Raw genomic sequence first — 19,027 nt, 5'->3', positions numbered from 1 at the left:
CACCTTATACAAAAATTAATTCAAGATGGATTAAAGACTTAAATGTCAGATCTAAAACCATAAAAACCATAGAAAAAAACCTAGGTAATACCATTCAGGTCATAGTTATGAACAAGGACTTCATGACTAAAACACCAAAAGCAATGGCAACAAAAGCCAAAATTGACACATGGGATCTAATTAAACTAAGGAGCTTCTGCACAGCAAAAGAAACTGCCATCAGAGTGAACAGGCAAGCTACAGAATGGGAGAACATTTTTACAATCTACCCATCTGACAAAGGACTAATATCCAGAATCTACAAAGAACTTAAACAAATTTACAAGAAAAAAATAACCCCATCAAAATTGGGCAAAAGATATGATCAGACACTTCTCAAAAGAAGACATTTATGCAGCCAACAGACACGTGAAAAAATGCTCGTCATCACTGGCCATCAGAGAAATGCAAATTAAAAACCACAATGAGATACCATCTCAGACCAGTTAGAATGGCAATCATTAAAAAGTCAGGAAACAACAGGTGCTGGAGAGGATGTGGAGAAATAGGAACACTTCTACAATGTTGGTGGGATTGTAAACTAGTTCAACCATTGTGGAAGACAGTATGGCGATTCCTCTAGGATCTAGAACTAGAAATACCATTTGACCCAGCCATCCCATTACTGGGTATATACCCAAAGGACTATAAATCATGCTGCTATAAAGACACATGCACACGTATGTTTATTGCGGCACTATTCACAATAGCAAAGACTTGGAACCAACCCAAATCCATCAGTGATAGACTGGATTAAGAAAATATGTCACATATACACCATGGAATACTATGCAGCCATACAAAAGGATGAGTTCATGTCCTTTGTAGGGACATGGATGAAGCCAGAAACCATCATTCTGAGCAAACTATTGCAAGGACAGTAAACCAAACACCGCATGTTCTCACTCATAGGTGGGAACTGAACAATGAGAACAGTTGGACACAGGGTGGGGAACATCACACACCAGGGCCTGTCATGGGCTGAAGGGAGTGGAGAGGGATAGTATTAGGAGATATACCTAATGTAAATAACAAGTTAATGGGTGCAGGACACCAACATGGCACATGTATACCTATGTAACAATCCTGCAGGTTGTGCACATGTACCCTAGAACTTAAAGTATAATAATATAATAATTTAGAGTTATACTTGGTTTACATCCTGATTTTGCTATTTACTTCCTATTTGTCCTTGGTTGTATTATTGAATTTTTCTGAGGTTTACTTTTCATGTATGTCATGTTTATATAATATGGGGGGAGTAAGCTATCTCACGGTGTTGTCATGAAGTTTATGTAACATGCTTGATAGAGTAATTCACACACTGTCAATAATAGTGGTTGTTAATAATGCAGTCATGAATTGTTTACAACAAGATGACTTATTCACTATTATACTTTTGGACCTTGAAGGTAATGCACACTAAAAGACTCAGAAATTGTGAATGAGACATAAGAAAGAAGATGTAAATGTAAACAAAGAGTTTAAGGTGAGGCTTGTGATCAATATTGTTAGTTAAGGCACATGTGTAGAGTGATTATAAAGCTTTTTGATTCCTGTAATAAAAACTGCCCAATTGTGGGAAGTCATTTCTCTTCTGTAGATCATTGCTTTATAAGCTATTGTTGAGCTTGAATGTTATAGTCTTAAGGCGCTAGATATTTTCAGTTTAAAAAATGGTACCCTCTTGAAGGTGAAGCTGTTGATCTAATTTATACATATGTTCACAGAATTCTGACTATTTATTGCATTTCTTAAACTTAGATAAAGCAAGTGCTTTGAGAAACTTGTAGCACATATTCAGGGCCCTTGATTTTGAGGAATCTTTTGTTTGCTTCAGGATAGAATAAAAGCATATGAATTCCCAGAAGAGGCTAACATCAAGCCTTTCGATATGGCTCAAAGCAGTAATTTGATACCTTATATCAGAGTTGTGTGATTCTTTTTTTTTTTTTTTTTTTTTTTGAGACGGAGTCTCGCTCTGTCGCCCAGGCTGGAGTGCAGTGGCGCGATCTCGGCTCACTGCAAGCTCCGCCTCCCGGGTTCACGCCATTCTCCCGCCTCAGCCTCCGAGTAGCTGGGACTACAGGCGCCCGCCACCACGCCCGGCTAGTTTTTTGTATTTTTTAGTAGAGACGGGGTTTCACCATGTTAGCCAGGATGGTCTCGATCTCCTGACCTCGTGATCCACCCGCCTCGGCCTCCCAAAGTGCTGGGATTACAGGCTTGAGCCACCGCGCCCGGCCGATTCTTAAATTTTTAATTTAATTTAACATTTTTATTTCCAAAGGTTGTTGGGGAACAGGTAGTGTTTGGTTAGGTAAGTTCTTTAGCGGTGATTTGTGAGATTTTGGTGTACCCATCACCAAGCAGTATACACTGCACCCTATTTGTAGTCTTTTATCCCTCACCCACTTCCCACTGTTTCACTCTGTGTCCCCAAAATCCATTGTGTCATTCTTATGCCTTTGCATCCTCATAGCTTTGCGCTCACTTATGAGTGAGAACATACGATGTTGGTTTTCCATTCCTGAGTTACTTCACTTAGAATAATAGTCCCCAGTCTCAACCAGGTTGCTGTGAATGCCATTAATTCATTCCTTTTTATGGCTGAGTAATATTCCACAGTACATATATACCACAGTTTCTTTATCCATTCGTGGATTGATGGACATTTGGATTTGTTCCACATTTTCACAATTGTGAATTGTGTTGCCATAAACATGCATGTGCAAGTATCTTTTTCGTATAATGACTTCTTTTCCTTCAGGTACATATGCAGTAGTTGGGTTACTAGATCAAATGGTAGTTCTACTTTTATTTATTTAAGGAATCTCCACACTGTTTTCTATAGTGGTTGTACTAGTTTCTATTCACACCAGCAGTGTAGAAGTGTTTCTTGTTCACTGCATCCACTCTAGCATCTATTATTTTTTGATTATGGCCATTCTAGCAGGAATAAGGTGGTACTGCATTGTGATTTTAGTTTGCATTTCCCTGATCATTAGTGATGTTGAGCATTTTTTCATATGTTTGTTGGCCATTTGTATATCTTCTTTTGAAAATTGCCTGTTCATGTCCTTAGCCCACTTTTTGATGGAATTGTTTATTTTTTTTCTTGTTGATTTGTTTGAGTTCATTGTAGATTCTGGACATTAGTCCTTTGTCAGATGTATAGATTGTGAAGATTTTTTTCCCACTCTGTGGGTTGTCTGTTTACTCTGCTAACTTTCTTTTTACCATGCAAAAGCTCTTTAGTTTAATTAAGTCCCAGGAATTTATCTTTGTTTTTGTTGCATTTGCTTTTGGGTTCTTGGTCATGAAATCCTTGACTAAGCCAATGTCTAGAAGGGTTTCCAATGTTATCTTCTAGAATTTTATAGTTTCAGATCTTAGATTTAAGTCTTTAATCCATCTTGAGTTGATTTTTGTATAAGGTGAAAGATGAGGATTCAGTTTCATTCTCCTAACTATGTCTAGCCTATTATCCCAGCACCATTTGTTGAATAGGGTGTCCTTTCCCCACTTTATGTTTCTGTTTGCTTTGCCAAAGATCAGGGAGCTGTAAGTATTTGGGTTTATTTCTGGGTTCTCTATTCTGTTCCATTGGTCGATGTGCCCATTTTTATACCAGTACCATGCTGTTTTGGTGACTATGGCCTTATAGTATAGTTTGAAAGCAAGTAATATGATGCCTCCAGATTTATTCCTTTTGCTTAGTCTTGCTTTGTCTATGTGGGCTCCTTTTCAGTTCCATATGAATTTTAGAATTTTTTTTTAATTCTGTAAAGAATGATGGTGATATTTTGATGGGAATGGTGTTGAATTTGTAGATTGCTTTTGGCAGCATGGTCATTTTTACAATATTGATTCTACCCATTCATGAGCATGGGATGTATTTCCATTTGTTTGTGTCATCTATGATGTCTTTAAGCAGTGTTTTGTAGTTTTCCTTGTAGAGGTCTTTCACCTCCTTGGTTAGGTATATTCCTAAGTATTTTTTTTGCAGCTATTGTAAAAGGGGTTGATTTCTTGATTTGATTCTCACATTGGTCATTGTTGGTGTATAGAAGAACTACTGATTTGTGTATATTAATTTTGTATCCAGAAACATTGCTGAATTATTTTATCAAGAGTTGTGCAATTTAATATTCAGGAGTGTTTATACTACTGTTATTGTTTGTCTACTTTTTTGGAAAGAAATATGTATTTTCTGAACACTATTATAAAAATGGTAATAAAATTTAAAATAAATTTTATTGGCTAATAGATTAACATATTTCTATTTTTAAAATATTTGCAGCCTTTTACACTCCCATTTGTAATCTTTTGATGATGTAATTACAGGGTAGACATAGTTTTGCATTTCATTCTGTTGACATAGTATAATTTTTAATGACCATGTGGCCATTTCTCTACTGTGAGAGGAGCTTTATTGTTAAAGGTATCTCATCTTCACCACCCAAAAACAGTATGTGCTATTTCATGGGACAACTAGACTTAGACTTTCAACAACTGCCTTGCATTGAAACAGAAATGATTGAAACTAATCCTGTCATAAATCTCTGTAAAAAAAACACATTATATCGCTCTCACATACACAGATGACAAGACAAAGCAATGCTAAATGACTCTCCCAAGGAACAAAAATCCCTACTTTGCAACCCAGTGTACTTTGGATACGTAATGTGTTTCTGGGTATCTCTGCCTCAGAAATCAAGAAAAACAAAACTCACTTTATTTTAAAAATTATTATTATTTAAAATGGCAAGCTAGTTCCTTCTAGCTTAAGACATGATGTAATTCAGAATGACAATAGGGGAGGAGAAATGGTTTGCCTTTCCTATGCTGTTTCCTATCCTAACTGGCAGTGTTTAATGCCAGAAGCATCTAGGAAAGGCTTAAAGCTCCATCATTACACACTCAGTTGTCCAATCTTACATAACAGTAATGGCTGGGTATGTGGTTATAATAATTTTTTTAAAGCCAGTAATCAATGCATGAAATCCGAGGCTATGAGACAGCTTTTTCTCTCAGTAACTACCCTTTTGAGTTAGGAGTTGAGAGCAAACCTAGTATATGTGGTTTTCACCTGCTCTTCTCCATCTGCCTCCTGTATCAATATGATTTTGTCTTTCACTCACCTCGCAAACACACTGTTCAAATTTGTACTGAAAGCCTGGTTAGTATTTTTAGGATTTTGCTAAGCTGTTTGACTCAGTAGTATCTAGTGGGTACAATAAGGCCCTTGCTATAATTACTATGCCTTGCATTATAAAGAAAGGTTCCCATTTCCTGACTTTAAATTTAACCTAATTCCTTATTTATTTCATATAAAACAAACAAGTAGAAAAGCTTCATTAATTTCCGATTTGTCATTCTGAAATTTTGAACTTTTCATCATGGTGGTTTTCATGCCACCAATAATTTAATGCTGATGATTAAACAACCTTTACAGTTGGCCCTCCATAACCACAGATTCTGCCTCTGTGTCTTCAACCAGCTGTGGATCATAAATATTATAAGGAAAAAATAAAAATTAAAAATTCAACAAAAAATAATGCAAATAAAAAACCAATACAGTGTAACAAACATTTACACAGCATTTACATTGTATTAGGTATTATAAGTAACCTAGAGATGATTTAAAGTATATGGGAGAATGTGCATACGTTGTGTGTAAATACTGTGCCATTTTATATAAGGGATGTGAGCATCCAGGGATTTTTATATCCTTAGGAGTCCTGAAAGCAATCTCCTATGGATACCAAGTGATGACTGTAGTTTATTAAATCATCTATCACTTTAGTTTTTGAAAAAACTATACATTTATCTATCAGGTATCTATATCTGCATAGCAAATCACCCCAAAAACTCAGTACTTTAAAACAATGGCTATTCTATTGGCGGGCAATTTAGGTTGGGTCAGCTGGTCGTTCTTCCTGTCTGGGCCTTATTTGGCTGTCCTCAGCTGATCTGGCTCATGAGTTTGAGTTCAACTTTTGGGCAGCTGGGGCTCACTGGTTTTTATCATGCCTCAGTTTGGATGGCTGGGATAACTGAAGCATTCTCCGTGGAGTGTCCCATTCTCCAGCAAGCTAGTTGGACCTGTTCTCATGGTGACCAGTATGCATGAGTGAGAAACAAATGGGAGAGTAGAAACTATACAGTTGCCATGGGCCTGGGGCAGATACCTTTTGCTTGATGAAAGTGGAGGGAAGTGTAGAAAGGGCTTTGTCTTGGAACTTGGGTACTAGCTCAGCCACAGTAAAATAAAGCACCAAGTAAATTCCTAAAGTTCCTGATTCCAAGTCCTGGCTCCCAGACAGCATTTCTAGATGCACCCTGAGCCACAAGAGAATCTTATTCCCTGAAGGGAGAGACCCAGGCCTGGTAGGGTTCACCGCCTGCTGAGTAATAAGCCCTTGAGCCTTGAATAAACATCAGTAGTAGCCAGGCAAGTTATCACAGGCCTTGTTGAGACTGAGTACTGTTCTGGCTTCAGGTGTGACTCAGCACAGTTCCAGTGGTGGTGGCCATGATAGTGTTTGCATCATTCTTCCCCTAATGTCAGGCAATTCAGTATGGAGAGAGAGATTCTATTTGTTGGGGGCGAAGTCAGGGATGAGAACAAGAGACTCAGCCAGGCAATCCAAAGAGTTCTCCCAGACATTACCCAAGATCACCAAGTCATTACCTCTACGAGTCTGCAAGAGTCACAGTTATTGGGGTTTGGGGTGACCTCTAATGCAGGTATTGCTATAGTGACCAAAGACTTAGGTCTCAACACTCAATTCCTTTTGAATACTTGGAAAGTCTTCTCAAGGAGGATGGGTATCAACAATTTCAGACGGCAAAGATTAGAATAAATACCCAACTTTTCAATGCTTAGACATCAGTGAACATTCACAAGCATCAAGACCATCCTGGAAAACATACCTCACCAAATGAGCTAAATAAGGCACCACTGACAAATCCCGGAGTTACAGAGATATGTGACCTGTTAGAAACAGTGTTCAGCAGTTTGAGGAAGCTGAGTGAAATTGAAATCACCTGTAGAAGGAATTCTGAATCCTATCAGATAAATTTAACAAGAAATTGAAATAAATTTTAAAAATCAAGCAGAAATTCTGGAGCTAAAAAATTCAATTGAAAATTTGCATCAGAGTCTCTCAAAAGAGGAATTAATCAAGCGGAAGGAAGAATCAGTGAGCTTGCAGACAGCTATTTGAAAATACACAAACAAACAAAAAAAAAACAATAAAAAACAAAGCATGCATGCAATATCTAGAAAGCCTCAAAATGGTAAATCTAAAAATTATTGGCCTTAAAGAAAAGGTAGAGAGATCAGGGTAGAAAGCTTATTCAAAGAGATAATAACAGAGAACTTTCCAAATCTAGAGAAAGACATCAATATTAAAATACAAGAACGTTATAGAACACCAAGCAGATTTAACCAAATAAGACTACCTCAAGACATTAAATAATCAAACTTCCAAAGGTTAGGGATAGAGAAAAGATCCTAAAAGGAGCAAGAGAAAAGACCCAAATAACATACAATGGAGATTCAATATATCTGGCAGCAGACTTCTCAGTGGAAACCTTACAGGCCAGGAGAGAGTGGCATGACATATTTAAAGTTCTGAAGGAAAAAATAATCCTTATCACAGAATATTGTGTCCAGCAAAAGTATCATTTCAACATGAAGGAGAGATAAAGTCTTTCCCAGGCAAACAAAGGCTGAAGAATTTCATGTATAGTAGACTTGTTCTACAAAAAATGCCAAACAAAGTTCTTCAATCTCAAAGGAACATACGTTAATGAGCAATAAAAAATAATCTGAAGGTATAAAACTCACTGGTAATAGTAAATACATAGACAAATACAGAATATTGTAATACTATAATTGTGGTGCATAAACTACTCATATCTTGAGCATGTAGACTAAATAAAAAACCTATCAAAAATAATAACTATGACTTTTTAATACATAGACAATATAATAACATATAAGTAGAAACAACAAAAAGTTAAAAAGTAGAAGAGATAAAGTTAAAATGTAGGGTTTTTATTAGTTTTCTCTTTGCTTGTTTGTTGGTTTGGTTTGCAAAAAATAATATGTTATAAAATGTTATTTGCAAGCCTCATGGTAACTTCATGTCAGAAAACTTACAACAGATACACCAAAAATAAAATCAAGAAATGAAAACATACCACCAGAGAAAATCACTTTCACAAAAAGGAAGACAGGAAGGAAGAGAAGATCACAAAACAACCAGAAAACACATGCAAAAAATGGCAAGAGTAAGTCCTTACTTATCGATAGTAACATCAAATGTAAATGAACTAAACTATCCAATCAAAAGGCATAGAGTGGCTCAATAGTTAAAAAAAATAAAATAGACCCAAATACCTGCTGCCTACAAGAAATACACTTCACCTATAAAGATACACATAGACTAAAAATAAAGTGATGGAAAAACACATTACATGCCAATGGAAACAAAAAAGAGCAAGAATAGCCATACTTAGGTAAAATATATTTCAAGACAAAAACCATAAAAAGAGACGAAGAACGCCAGTATGTAATGATAAAATGTATTTCAAGACAAAAACCATAAAAAGAGACAAGGCCATTATATAATGATAGAGGGGTCAGTTCAGCAAGACAATGTAACAGTTGTAACACTCAGATATACAAGGCAAATATTAGAGCTAAAGAGAGTGATAGACCTCAATATAATAATAGCTGGTACCTTAACACACCACTTTCAGCATTGGACAGATCTTCCAGACAGAAAACCAGTGAAGAACCATCAGACTTAATCTGCCCTATAGACCAAATAGACCGAATAGATATTTATTGAACATTTCATCCAATGGCTGCAGAATACACATTCTTCTTTCTCAAAAGAAAACCTACAAATGGCTAATAAATATATAAAAAATGTTCAATGTCACTAATTATCCAAAAAATGCAAATCAAAACCACAATGAGATTGTTTCTCATCCCAGTTAAAATGGTTACTTTTAGATGACTTGATGACTATATGTCAAGGTGATGAACTTTTTGAGATGAATTTCCCAGGTGTTCTTTGAGCTTCTTGTATTTGGATGTCTACATCCCTAGAAAGGCTGGAGAAGTTTTCTTCGATTATTCCCTCAAATGTGTTTTCCAAACTTTTAGATTTCTCTACTTCTTTGGAAGCACCAATTATTCTTAGGTTTGAATGCTTAACAGAGTTTCAAACTTCTTGAAGGCTTTGTTCATTTTTTAAAATTATTTTTTCTTTGTTTTTGATGGATTGGGTTAATTTGAAAGCCTTGTCTTCAAGCTCTGAAGTTCCATCTTCTGCTTGTTTGATTCTATTGCTGAGATTTTCCAGTGCATTTTATATTTCTGTGTGTCTTTGGTTTCCAAAAGTTGTGATTTTAAAAAAATTTACGCTATCTATTTCACTGAAGATTTTTCCTTTCAATATCCTGTATCATGTTTTTTATTTCTTTAAGTTGGACTTTACCTTTCTCTGGTGCTGCCTTGATTAGCTTAATAATCTACCTTCTGAATTCTTTTTCTGACAATTCAGAGATTGCATTTTAGTTTGGATTCTTCCTGGTGAGCTGGTGTGATCTTTTGGGGGTGTTAAAGAACCTTGTTTTGTCATATTAACAGAATCGTTTTTCTGGTTCCTTCTCATTTAGGTAGAGTATGTCAGAGGGAAGTTCTGGGACTCAAGAGCTCCTGTTCAGATTCTTTTGTCCCCAGGGGTGCTCCCTTGATGTGGTGTTCTTCTCTTTCCCCTAGGAATGGGTCTTCCTGAGACCCAAACTGCTATGATTGTTTTTGCTCTCGGGTCTAGTCACCTAGTGGAGCTACCAGGCTTCTGGCTGGTATTAGGGAGTGTCTGGTCTGCAAAGAGTCCTGTGATGTGATCCACCTTCAGATATTTCAGCTGTGGATACCAGCACCTGCTCCAGTGGAGGTAGCAGGGGAGTGAAGTGGACTTTGTGAGGGTCCTTGGTTGTATTTTTGTTTAGTGTGCTGGTTTTGTGTTGGTTGGCCTCCAGCCAGGTGGTGGTGCTTTCAAGGGTGCATCAGCTGTGGTATGATAGGGAGGATGCAAACTTGCCCTAGGAATAGCTGGCCAAGTATTCAGGTTTCTCAGGTGGTGGGTGGGGCCATAGAGCTCCAAAGAGATTATGACCTTTGTCTTCGGCAACCAGGGTGGATAGAGAAAGACCACCAGGTGGGGGCAGAGATTGACATGTCTGAGCTCAGACTCTCCTTGGGGAGGGCTTGCTGCAGCTGCTGTGGGGGATGGGGGCATGGTTTCCAGGCCAATGGAGTTATGTTCCCAGGGGTATTATGGCTGCCTCCATTGAGTCATACAGGTTGCCAGGGAAGTGGGGGAAAGCCAGCAGTCACAGGACTCACCCTGCTCCCACACAGCCTGCAGTCCCAAAGGCCGATCTCACTCCCACTATGCCCCGCTCAACAGCACCAAGTCTATTTCCAGGCAGCCAGTGACCAAGCCTGAGAACTCCCCTCACACCACCAGCCTCCATGCTGAGAAAGCCAGCCGACTCAGAGTTTTTCAGCATGTCAGGGAGCCTGCAGCGGCAATCCAGTTCCTTCAAAGGGTCGGTGGATTCTCTCAGCTTTTCTGGTATGTTCCTGCAGTAGTTCTTGGAGCAAAATTCATGATGTGATTCTCTACACACTGCTCTGTCTGTCCAAGCCTTAGAGCTGCAAGCTAGTCCTGCTTCCCATCCACCATCTTAATCCTTATGTCTCAGAATGGTTATTTTTAAAAAGACAAAAAATAACATGCTGACAAGGATGCAGAGAAAGTGGAATGCTCATATGGTGTTAGTGGGAATATGCAGTAGGACAGCCATTATGGAAAACAGTATGGAGGTTCCTTAAAAATTAAAAATAGAAATGTCATATGATCTAGCAGTCCCACTACTGGCATTTATTTAAATAAAAGGAAATCAGTATATTGAAAAGATATCTGCACTCACATATTCACTGCAACACAATTCGCAGTAGTCAAAATATGAATCAACTTAAGTGTTCATCAACAGATGAATGGATAAAGGAAATGTGGTACATATACCTAATGAAATACTATTCAGCCATAAAACAGAACAAAATTCTGTCGTTCTCAGCAACATGAATATCTTGGAGTACATTCTGTTAAGTGTCAGGCACAGAAAGATAAAGGCTGCATGATCTCTCTTATATGTGGGAACTAAAAAAGTGAAGCTCATAAAAGCAGAAAATAGAAGTGTGGTTATTAGGGCCAAGGGAGAGGATGTGGAAATACTGCCGGTTAACTGATACAAAGTTACAGTTACATGTATATATATTCCTCCATATATGAGGACTATAAATGGGAGGAATATATATGTGTGTGTGTGATATAAATATTTCTCTCTCTATATATATGGAATGAGTTCTTGTTTTCTGTAGCACGCTATATGGTGACTGTAGTTAACAATAATTTATTGTGTATTTCCAAATAGGAGAAGAGAGAATTTCGAATGTTCCCAACACAAGGATATGGTAAATATTTGAGGTGATGACTATATTAATCATCCTGATTTAATTATTACACATTATATATATATATATATATGTATCAAAAGATCACTCTGAACCCCATGAATATATACAATCGTTACAAGCCAATTAAAAATGAAGAAAATTAAGTCAGTCTGCATATACTAACATGCAATGAGACAAAGGTCTAATATGTAAATAAATGTAAATATTTATGTGTACATCAAAATACCTTTAGTATGATTAGATACATCAGAAAATCTGTTAGTTATAACTTTTTCTTGAATACATTCTTCTTAGAGATATCTCTAGGCTTTCTATAAATTATTGCCATTCATCATTATCCCAGATATCTTCTTTGCCTGGACCTTGAGTCAGATTTCTTATTTCCTGGATCTTATGTTTTTACATTTATTGCTTTATTTTACATTTTTGGGTGCAATATGTTCTTCAACAGCTTTTCAAGAAATAATTAGAGAAAATGTATTCTTGACAAGCTTTCGTAATTGTAAATGTTTTTATTTCTGTTCACATTCAATAGTTAGTTTGATTTGGGATAGAAATACATTGGGAATATTTTTTTCCTCATAATTTGAAAGTTATTTTTCTATTGTCTTCTAGCTTCCAGTGTTGTTGCTGAATCTTTTTCTGCCATTACAATTTCGAATCTTCTGTGTTTACCCTTTAACTTATCTCTAGAAACTACTATTCTTTATTCCTGGTGTCTTGATATTTCATGACTACATACCCTAATCAAGTTCTTTTAAAATCATGTTTTTTTTTTTGGTTATGCTGTGGGTCCTTCCAATCTGTAAATTAATGACACTAGGTTCTGTGAAACTTTCTTGAATTATTTGACAAATTTGTCCCGTTTTTTTCCCGTTCTTTCTGTAAAACTTTTATGCAAAGGTTGAACCACTTTGCAAGATCATCCTATGCTCATATTTTTCTCTATTATTTCTAAACACTCTGTCCTCATTTATTGGAGATTTTCTCAGTGTTATATTAAACTTTTCTTAATATTTTTTGTAATTATCTTTCATCATGTTTTTTGATATTTTTCAGGGCTTTCTTTCTGTCTTTGTGTCTCTGAATCTTCTTTTTCTGCCTTTTTCTCATTTAATAACATTTTGTTCTTTCCTTTTGGGCTATAACAATTATAGATTTTAAAAAGTTTTATTCTTCTGCCTTCATTATTTCTGTGTCATCCACATTCTTATTTTTTTTTCTTTTGGTTTGTTTTTCTTTGGCCTCTGCTTTATGTGAGAGGTGTGCGTCAAATCTTTTCATGATCTTTTTCTCCATTTATAGGTAGGATTGAAGGCTGAATGTTTGGGAAGTGTGCATTTGGGAAGTCTCAGTGCTTGGGAAGGATCAGACATTTCTTATGAATGGGGTAGGTCGGGGTAACCAGGCTATTTTGTTAAGAGATCTTCACATTTTAATCTCAATCTCTTTTCTTTTGCTTAAGTCAGTTTCCTTAGAGAAGACCCCTCAACCTCCTTTCCGAGGTGGTATGAATCTAGGATTCATAGGGGTCAGGGAAGTGTAGTGTTCACTGTACCAAATTCAGACTTGTGATTATTTACCCTATTTTCAGGAAGGGACCTCAGCTACACTAATTTTCCCGCAGTTCAGAGACTCTTTCAGTCTCTCCAGAACACAGCATTGAAACCTTCATATTATTATTTTTAAAACCAGAGATGGCTGGGTGCCGTGGCTCATGCCTGTAATTCCAGAACTTTGGGAGGCCGAGGGGGGTGGATCATGAGGTCAGGAGATTGAGACCATCCTGGCTAACACGGTGAAACCCCATCTCTACTAAAAATACAAAAAATTAGCCAGGTGTGGTGGCAGGTGCCTGTAGTTCCAGCTAATTGGGAGGCTGAGGCATGAGAATGGTGTGAACCTGGGAGGTGGAGCTTGCAGAGAGCAGAGATTGTGCCACTGCACTCCAGCCTGGGGGACAGAGCGAGACTCTGTCTCAAAAACAAAAACAAAACAAAACAAGAAACACCAAGAAAACCAAAAACCAAAAACCAAAAAAAAAACCAAAAACCAAAACCCCAGAGATACCTTTCTGGTGTGAGGATTTCAAAGAGACGTTGCATGCATAAAGTTTTCATGCAAAACATTGAGGTCAACTGCATGAAGCAAGTATATTTTTAGGGGTATTTTTCCCAATTAGCCCAATTATGAGCTCTAGTTTTATGGTTTTGACATTTGAACAATAACAGAGGCTCTAAATTTAGATTATGCAGAGCCTATCACTTTTGAATCTGGCAAAATGTAAATACAATACTACCTATTATATGACATTTATTTTATATAAGGGCTCATTTACATGTGAAGTAGAAATCAAAGCAATCCACCAACATATGTATGTGTACTGCTGTTATCAGATTCTCAGTTGGGGGAGCTTATTATAAGAGTGAGTCTCGGTTTGAATATATGAATGGGAGACTTGTATATAGGTAATCCAGATGAATTTGGACCAAGATGAGATGAGCAGTCTGACTGAAATGCAGAGGAGATGCATGCTTTGATCTCCACTGGCTGAGCCCCAGGCACAAATCCATCCATTTTCTAAGTGGGTAGTGGTCTGGTCAGGTTGAGGAAGACATTGCTACATTTTTATTACCTTTTAATTATGAGCAGACTTGAGAAGAACACACTAGAGATGTTACTAGTTTACTTCAAATTATTTATTTGACTGAATTTTGTTAGGATCTAATATATTTTGATAAAGATTAACAATAATTTGGTACTAATTTTAATTTAGATCTGCGTGTTGTTATTGGTTAATTGATTGAATTTTGAAGTAACAGATGTGTGCTAGGTTATTGAGCAGCTTGCTTTACTGAAGGTCCACTTTGGAACATCCTGAGAAGCATACTCAAGTTAATAATGGGATATTAATGAAGTCTTATAGTGAGTTTAATGATAAGGTGAGCAGGATAACACTTTGGGCAGTAATATGATCTGAAAATACAATATTTGTTCTGAGCCGGCTCAGTCAGGTCCAACTAGCCATCCACTGTATTTAGGAATCTAAGTTATTAGGAGTCAGGGTGAGGCTGGGACCTATTAGGAGAGATATTATAAAACAGACTAATGGGGAAGATCGTGATTGAAGCTACAAATGCATAACAAATATACATATAATCAAGCACGTTAAATATTTAACCGACGAGATTAATTCAGCATTGCTTGGCCCATCTCATACACAGTATGTTTGGCCTGCATTACTAGGTGGTTTTTCGCATTTCTTTCATCTGTTTTTTATTCAATTGTAAACACCATCTTAATCCTAAAGAACTAGAGTGTTATGAAAAGATATCAATCATTTACCAAAGGTGAAGTTCACAGTGTACCTCTTTCAAGTGCTGGCTTTCCAAGAAGAGATAAGATTCCCATTAAAGTAAGTTGCAGAGGAGCTTTGTCAAGTGTTAGTGTTACTATATTCACTATCTGATGAAAAGAAAGCATTTGTACACTAGGTCGTAAACTGGTACAGAAACTTCCTTTGCAGTGGGATGTGAGTTTCCAGGTTCCTCTCCATGGCAATTTATGGCAGTGTGAGTTGTTAAGAACACTTGGTGTGGTTTAATTCTGAAAGGATTAAATGAGACTTTTTAATATATCCCCCTTGATTTGGGGTCTCAGTATCCAGGTTAAAGTTTGGGACTTGGATGGGTTTGACTCTTTGCAAAGGCAGATTTGGCCTATTAATAATAAGACCAAGAAATATTTATAAGAGCTTGACAGTATGAAGTGCTATTATTATCACGCAACTGTAATGGAAGGATTTTTAGGGTAGATGCAAAAGATTTCTTAGGCCTACTCTATTGTTTGAGTAAAATTCAGGTTGCCTATTTGGTCTGGCTCTTTAGGTCATTAAATTTGTGTAAATCAAATCTTCAGACCAAGATAAAGTGACATTGTCAGAAATTTTAGAAAATTTACTCATTAAAATACTTTATTTCCTCTTAACTGCTCCTGCAATATGAAGATGATATGGATAGTACAAGAATTTTTATACATTAACAAATTGACTTTATTACGAAAACCAAAGACACAACCAAAAAGGAAAACAAAAGGCAAAATCCCTGATGAACATAGGTGCAGAAATCCTCCACAAAATACTAGCAAACAAAATTCAACAACGCATAAAAAAAAAGTCATTCACTGTGATCAAGTAGGATGCATCCCAGGGATGCAATCTACAGACTCCATGCAACCCCTATCAAAATACCAATGACATTCTTCATATAAATGGAAAAAATAATCCTAAAACTTACATAGAGCCACAGAAGACTCAGAATAGCCAAAGCCATCCTGATCAGAAAGAACAAAACTAAAGGAATCACATTACAGCTGACTCCAAATTGTACTACAGAGCTAGAGTAACCAAAACAGCATGGTACTGACATAAAAACAGATATATAGACCAATGAAACAGATTAAAGAACTCAGAAATAAAGCCATGCATCTACAGTCAACTCATTTTCAACAATGGCACTAAGAACATACATCTGGGAAAGGACATGCACTTTAATAAATGGTGCTGGGAAAACTGGATGTCCATATGCAGAATGGTAAAACCAGACCCTTGTCTCTCACCATATAACAAAATCAAATCAAAATGGACTAAAGACTTAAATTTAGGACTTGAAACTATGAAATTACTAGAAGAAAACATGGGGGAAATGCTACAGGACATTGGTCTGGATGAAGATTTTTAGGTAGGATCTCAAAAGCACAGGCAAGAATAGAAAAAAAAAATAGACGAATGGGATTACATCAAGCTAAAAAGCTTCTGTACAACAAAGGAAATAATTAACAAAGTGAAAATACAACCTACAGAATGAGGCAAAATATTTGCAAACTGTTCATTTAACAAAGGATTAATAACCAGAATAAATAAACAACTCAAACAAGTCAACAACAACAACAAAAATCTAATTTAAATACAGGCAAAAACCTAAATAAACATTTCTGAAAAGAAGACATACAAATGGCCAAACGGTATATGAAAAAATGCTTAACATCACTAATCACCAGGAACATGCAAATCAAGACCACATTGAGATATTATCTCACTCTAGTTAAATGGGTATTATTAAAAAGACAAAAAATAAATGCTGGCAAGGATGACAAGGAAGAAGAACATTTATACACTGTTGGTGGGAATGTAAAGTAGTACAGTCATTATAGAAAATGTGGCAGCTCTTTAGAAAACAAAAAATAGAACTACCATGTGATCCAGCAATCTCACTGCTGGTTGTATATCCAAAAGAAGGGAAAACAGTGTATCAAAGAGCTATCTGCATTCCCATGTTTATTGCAGCACTACTCACGATGGCCAAGATGTTGAAATGTCTATCAACAAATGAATGGATTTTAAAAATGTGGTATATACACACAATGGAATATTATTCAGCCATTAAAAGAATAAAATCCTGTCATTTGCAGCAACATGGATGGAACTGAAAGTCATTATGTTAAGTAAAATAACCACGCACAGTAAAACAAGTATTGCATGTTCTCATTAAATGTGGGAGCTGAAGAAGTGGATCTCATGCAGGTAGAGAGTAGACTGGTAGCTACCAGAGGCTGAGAAGGGCAGAGGGGAGTGGGCGATGAAGAGAATTTGGTTAATGGGTACAAAAATACGTTAGATAGAATAAATAAGTTATAGTATTTTATAGTACAGTAGGGAGACTGTAGTTAACACTCATTTATTATATTTTTTCAGAGCAGCTAGAAGAGAAGAATTGCAATGTTCTTAACACAAAGATAAATGTTTGAGGTGATAGATATTCCAATTACCCTGATTTGATCATTATACCCTGCATACCTGTATCAAATATAACATGTACCCCCAAAATATGTACAATTATGATATATGAATTAAAAAAGGATGGACTCACTTTTTTCCCCCAATCTGATCTGTGCGATGGTTCAGTATAATAGAAACAGAAACAGGCGATCCTTTTGTCATTGCAATAAAACCACCTTTCCTTCAAGGATGGTGTTCTGTGAATGCAGAGATTAAACACACTATCACTTGATAATAGTCATATCAATTTACCTTAGAATATTAAACACATTTGTAAGTTTAGGGGAGGTCTCAAGGACCTAGACTTGTCATAATTCTTACAGTATTTTCTACATCATCAACTTGACAAACCAGGCATAGGAAATGATAGTCCTTAGCAATTTTTGTAAAATTAGAGGTAAATCAACATTTCTTACCTGATTTATTATCTTCTTTGCTTATTTCAGACATACACCACATGAACAAGATGTGGAAGAACCACCTGAGGAGAAATCAGGCTATTATCTGGGGCTTGCTGCAGATAATCAACATTTAAAAAATACAGATAAACTCCAGACTAGTCTTCCAGGTGAAACTCCCGGGAGAGAACCTAAGGGAAATATTATGTCTTTGATTATTGGGAAACTGGGAATTAGATAACTTTAGACTCTACTCTGGTTCCAGAATCATACCAATTTGGTTTAATACAGAGATCAGAAACTGAGAGTGCCACTGTTTGCTACAGGAATACCTTACCTTCATTTTACAACCAAGAACTCAGCTACTACCATTCCCATCAAGAAAACTCCCATGGTCTCTCTCTCTCTCCACATGTCCTAGTTCCAAATGCAATTTTCGTAACAGTATATGGGATAGGCAGAATCTAATTCATATCTGGAACCCAAGCTTCATGAATGTGTTTAAATGTTCCTAAGTTTTCTATTCTATGCAGTATAGAAGATCGGCATAGATGCTGAACAAACCTGACTACTGGATTGGGTGTCCTTTATCATTTTACAATTTTAAACTATGAGATTATATTAGTTATTTAAAAAATTAAATAAAAATTCAAACATCCTGACGAGTATCTACTACTGGCTATGATAAAGTGCTCTACTGCTAAACCTACCCCTATCACCATCAACAATTATAAGACTGGACAAAATCTCTGAAACAAGTGTTTCAAAGGCAGTGCAGGACTTTGAGCCTTGTGAGAATATAATCCCATAAGATGAGTCCAACTTCTGCCTGGGTCACTTTTTTGGATTATGGCACAGGGAAGTGAAGTACAAACAGCAGTAACTTATCAAGGAACTAAAAGTCTGCACTGAATCTTCCAGACCTTTAGGAAAGAAATCATATTAAAATTATACAGAGTCCCTCAGAAAATAGAAAAATAGAAATTAGAAAAGAAGAACACATTTTGAAAGATCAACTTAACCCTAGTATCTACCAATAATACAAGAGAACATTGCAAGACAAGAAAATTATAAACCCATTTTCTCATTTATATATGCAAAAACTCATCGTATATTAGCATATTGAATGGGTAATACATCCTGACCAAGAGGGTTTAATCTAATGAATGCAAGATTGGTTTA

The 19,027-nt window shown here is 36.4% G+C and overlaps 1 long non-coding RNA gene across 2 annotated transcripts in view; it reads left to right on the top strand.

The window, feature by feature from the left end:
• The first annotated feature begins 9,560 nt into the window (after positions 1-9,560).
• The window catches only part of LOC103876948, a 243,967-nt gene continuing 234,500 nt past the window's right edge, over positions 9,561-19,027 (top strand). Inside the window, exons 1-4 of one of the 2 annotated variants that reach the window (XR_004178249.1) lie at positions 9,561-10,706; positions 11,569-11,621; positions 12,917-13,001; positions 17,894-18,015. This is a non-coding gene — a long non-coding RNA (uncharacterized LOC103876948). Of the gene's footprint in view, positions 10,707-11,568; positions 11,622-12,916; positions 13,002-17,893; positions 18,504-19,027 lie in introns of those variants that run through there. The other variant, XR_004178248.1, reaches the window with a different exon arrangement.

The sequence above is a fragment of the Papio anubis genome, chromosome 14, assembly GCF_008728515.1.
Source record: "Papio anubis isolate 15944 chromosome 14, Panubis1.0, whole genome shotgun sequence".
Lineage (NCBI taxonomy): Eukaryota > Metazoa > Chordata > Mammalia > Primates > Cercopithecidae > Papio > Papio anubis.
This window is presented reverse-complemented; position numbering and strand designations above follow the sequence as displayed.